Here is a 5,231-nt window from a genome sequence, read left to right on the forward strand (position 1 = left end):
TAATAGCAAATGTTTTTATTTGTTGTTAACAAAAATCAAGTTTATTGTTAGAAATAATGATTTCTTAACTCTTTTGTATTTAAAAATGATAATATGCAACAATATTTCATTTAACATGAAAATATGGCACATGTGGTGTAGGCGTATGACATACGACATGCCACTAGATGCATGAAACTCACAAAATCAGTGCAAAGAATTCTGGGCACAGATAATTGCAGATGACAGTTCTTCAAGGCAACACTGTGTCCTTTTCCTGGCTTGTTCCATTTCCTTATTTTCTCTCTGTCTTTCTTATAACTAATCTCTCATCTTAGTCATCTGTCATACATTGTCATGCACTTTTCTTCACTATTCCCAGGTTTCTCTCTCTCTTTCTCTCTCTCTTCCCCATCAACATTATTGGATAGTTGGCTGTCAGCCACAGTATTAAGTCATACAGCCCTCCAGCACTGAAATGCATGGTTTGTCTGCTTGACACTCGTTGTTTTGCGGCTGTTGAAATGCTGTTGGAGTTTTTCAGTAAACCTCAATCCTCTGGCTTCAGAAAGGGGCAATAGTGACACATCTAGAAGCTGTAGTCTTTAGAGAGTTTATAGCAGGGGTGGCCAACCCTGTTCCTGGAGAGCCACCTTCCTGCAGATTTCAGTTGCTACTTATATCAAACACACCTGAACCAATTAATTAGGACCTGAACACCATGTGATAATTACAGGCAGCTGTGTTTGATATGGGTTGCAACTAAAATCTGCAGGAAGGTGGCTCTCCAGGAACAGGTTTGGCCACCCCTGGTTTATAGTGAACTTGCCTTGCATACTAGCAATACTAAGCACACGTTACACATTGGTTGTTTGCATACAAGGGCGGCACAGTGCCTCAGTGGTTAAATTTGTCGTTGACTATTTTCTTTTCCTTTTTCTGAAAGTCTTGATAACATTGTGGAGTTTTTCTTTTATTATATACATAAATTATTTGGGCGACACGGTGGATTAGTGGTTAGCACTGTCACCTCACAGCGAGAAGGTCACTGGTTTGAGTCCCGGTTGGGTCTGTTGGAATTTCTGTGTGGCGTTTGCATGTTCTCCCCGTATTGGCGTGGGTTTCCCCCACAGTCCAAAGACATGAATTACGAATTAGTCCGAAGACAATTGAATAAACTAAACTGTTTGTAGTGTGTGAGTGTGAATGAGTGTTTATGGATGTTTCCTAGTGCAGCTGGAAGGGCATCCGCTATGTAAAACATATGTTGGATAAGTTGGTGGTTCATTCCGCTGTGGTGACTACTGATTTATAAAGGGACTAACCTGAAGGAAAATGAATGAATGAATAAATGAATGAATAAATTATTTGTTGTACTCTCCCATTTACTGTCCTAAGTTTACCCAACTATGACGACTTCTGCTACTGAGAACCCAGAAATCTGAAAAAGGTCCATTTAAAAAAACACGTCGAAATAGCAGAATGCAAAAAAATAAAAATAAATAAATAAAAAGGGAAAAATAATGTCACAATAGAAGGCCAACACTGAGGACTTGAAGGGAGGATGGAAACTCTCTGAGGACTTTGAAGACAAAAAATCTTAAGGCAATTCATGGATACACTTCATTCAAGAAACTCATATGCGGCGTCTGAAATTGCCTGAAGTAGGTACTACATTTGAATTTACTTCATGACAGTTAGCAAAGTACATTCTATTTAGTTCTTCTATGAGTAGTATAGAATTTGGAGTACATCCACCATTTGTCATGATCACATGAGTTACTCACTTCAGTTGCTCCGATTCACTCCCATTCATGAATTCTATCTTGTGGCATTAAGTGTTGTCCATCATATGTACACTACAGAATCTCACCGGAAATAGTAGGTCATCCATGTACTTTTCACATACTGTTTATCCAATTCTATGAATTCGGATATACTACTTGTTTTGCATTTGAACGTACAATATGGAAGTATGCAATTTTGGATGTGCAGCCATAAAAGTTCTGAAGCAAGTAAAGGACTGTTGCTAGAAGGGATACAGTTGCGGCCAAAGTTGACTAAAAATATTTATTATTTAATAAATTACCCATTAGTTGTATTTTAATAACATCTACCCTGGACCCCAACCCTAAACCCAACCCTCGTGTTAATATTTTAGATTAAATTACCCATTAAATTGCATTTCATTAACACCTACCCCCAGGGATGGGCGAAAATACATTGAAATGTATTTCAAAATAAAATACTAAATACCTCATTTTTATGTGTATCAAACACATAAGCGATCACAAACTGAGGACTGGGGAAGGGGGGCGGGGTGGAGCGACGACACAGGGAAGCGTTCACAAACTGAGGAGCGATCACAAACTGAAGAGGGGGGTTACCGTATGTTCACAACGAAGAGCACCAAAGTAGCCAGAAGTCATTCATTTTCAATGAGAGCCGGTGGTGATAAGCGGCGAGGAGCAGCACAGAGCGTCTTCACCTGTGTGGGCGTCGAGAAGAGTTGAAATCAAGTCAACTTTATGGTAATGAGCTATGACGCGATTCGGCGGCAAGCAATCACAATGAAGTAGTCCACCGCTTGAGAGGAGTTTAGAGAACACAGACCTGTGAACTTTGGCTCTGACCACAGTTGTTCCCTGGGGTTTAATTATTGCGGTCTTCGGATTCTCAATTATTTACCATGTTTTCTTACAGGAACATGCATTAAATAAGGGGCCACCTGATCACGTGGGGCACCCCGAGGTGCGTGCTCTGCAGGCCTATCCACTACGCCACTGTGCGTATCCATAGCTGTCTCTCTTCAAGACTTCACCCAAGTAAAGAGTGTGTAACTAATGCCAGACTATTTTGGGGTGAACTATCCCTTTAAGAACATGTGATGCAACTGAAGAAAGTACAAATGTAGTTACAAACTAGCTAGTAGTAGCTAGTTACAGTCATAAAATTACTTTTGCTCATTGTTTTTTTTTTTTTTTGGTACAACTTAATGGTTTTATGTTCAATCCACTTGTATTTGTAAAAAAAAGGTAACACTTTACAATAAGGTTCATTAGTTAATGCATTTACTAACATGAACTAATCATGAACAACACATGTACAGCATTTATGAATCATAATTGAACATTTACTAATGCATTGTTAAACATCCAAGTCCATGCTTGTTAACATTAGTTAATGCACCATGAGTTAACATGAACTAACAATGAACTACTGTATTTTCATTAACTAATGTTAACTAACATGAACACATACAGTAGTAGATGTATTGTTCATTAATTGTTCATGTTAGTAAATGCATTAATTAACATTAACTAATGAACCTTATTGTAAAGTGTGACCAAAAAAAAAAATATATATATATACAAACTTTAAACAATTAATCAATTTGTCTTGGGAAAAGATGTAGGAGTTGTGTGGAACCCAGAATTTTTAAAAAATGTATAAACACCTTGACCACAAGAGGCTTACTGGAAACCATTACTCAAATTAGCATCCTGCACAAACAGCGGTCATGTCGGTTTACAACCCCAGTTACACAACGAACAACCGATAACCAGTTAAACAAATATAAACAGATTCAATTCCATAAAAAGATAAGACCTAAAAATCCAGGTCGCCCACTAATCCACTCTCACCTCCGTGACCGATGAGCTGGGGACGTGCGACATGCTAATAAATCACTCGCTAGCAAGCCTTGTTTACGTTGGGTGGCAATTATCCCAGGCATATGTAAACCATCAGCAATGTGATAAATTAGATGCTGTGAATAGGTATCCAAGAATGACACCGTCACCGAGTGCTTCACTGCCCTTCAGCGCACAACGCCAGCGCTGACATCCAGTACAACAAGCTTCTGTCACTCTCCGTCAACTGGCTACTTAGGAGGGAATGGAGTAATTGGGAGAAAGGGACGGGCGAGATAATGAGCGCAAGGTGTGGGATATAAATAATCCTCATTTTGTTTCAGTTTATTTTAGACCGTATTACGCCGAGCCCTTTAATTCCTGGCTCTGCCAAAGGTGTCTGCACAGTGACTTACAAAAATCATTTGTGAAATACAGAAGTCAAAATTATTAGCCCCCTTTGAATTTGTATTTCTTTTAAAAATATTTCCCAAACTTTTTTAACAGAGCAAGGATATGGCTGATAAGCACAGTATGCCTGAAAATATTTTTTTCTTCTGGAGAAATTCTTATTAGTTTTATTTCGGCTAGAATAAAAGCAGTTTTTAATTTTTTAAAACTCATTTTAAGGACAAAATTATTAGACCCTTTAAGCTTTTTTTTCTTCAATAGTCTACAGAACAAACCATTGTTATACATTAACTTGCCTAATTACCCTAACCTGCCTAGTTAACATAATAAACCTAGCTAAGCTTTTAGATGTCACTTTAAGCTGTATAAAAGTGTCTTTAAAAAAATCTAGTAAAATATTATTTACTGTTTTTATGGCAAAGATAAAACAAACCAGTTATTAGAAATGACTTATTGAAACCATTATGTTTAGAAATGTGTTGAAAAAATAAAATAAATAAAAGTAGGTTTTAATTTTTTAGGGTCAACATTATTAGTCCTTTTAAGCAATATAATTTCTCTAATTAATGTAACTTGCCTAATTAACCAAGTTAAGCCTTTAAATTGTTAAAAAATATCTAGTAGGGAAGAGCGGGGACGAAAGTACAATTTTTCAATGGAGAAATTTTAAATTTTTCAACACCATTTTTCTTGCAGCTCCGTCAAGAGTTGCATGATGAATGTGCTGTTATAGCCTGAAAAGTAAATGCCAGATCTTCAAGAAAATCACTTTGTTACTTTTGTTCTGTCTTACTTTCGTCCCCGCGCTCTCCTAAACTGTTATATACTGTCATCATGGCAAAGACAAAAAAAGAAGAAGTTATAAGAAATTAGTTTTTAAAACTATTAGCAGATAGCAAAGAATTCTGGCCCAGATTTGGCAACAATCTTGCACAGCAGGCATTCATCCAGCACTGGCGTACAGCTTGTGGTCTTTAAGGTGGCGCACAATACTTGGACCAGAAGTAAAAATGTAGTATGTGGCCTAGATGTTAATAATAATTGGCCATGTAAGTTTGGCCTATCTTGGCCCACATTTAAATGAAATTTTTATTATATTAAAAAAAAGACTAAAAAACAACAACAAAAAAAAACCCTCTACCAATTAGGTCGCTTTGAGAAAAAGCACACCCATAGCATGCCTAATGCACAATGATTCATGGGTTTATA

General features: G+C 37.2%; 1 long non-coding RNA gene across 1 annotated transcript; it reads right to left on the bottom strand.

Moving 5' to 3' along the window:
* Positions 1 to 918: 918 nt before the first annotated feature.
* On the bottom strand, positions 919 to 4,379 carry LOC148679814 (uncharacterized). Its single transcript, XR_015945395.1, has 3 exons — positions 3,352 to 4,379; positions 2,735 to 3,020; positions 919 to 2,274 (listed from the first exon to the last, which is right to left on the bottom strand). It is a non-coding gene; the product is annotated as an uncharacterized LOC148679814 (long non-coding RNA).
* Between the last annotated feature and the right edge of the window lie 852 nt (positions 4,380 to 5,231).

The sequence above is a fragment of the Danio rerio genome, chromosome 19 (genome assembly GCF_052040795.2).
Source record: "Danio rerio strain M-AB ecotype USA chromosome 19, GRCz13ab, whole genome shotgun sequence".
In the NCBI taxonomy this organism is placed as follows: Eukaryota; Metazoa; Chordata; class Actinopteri; order Cypriniformes; family Danionidae; genus Danio; species Danio rerio.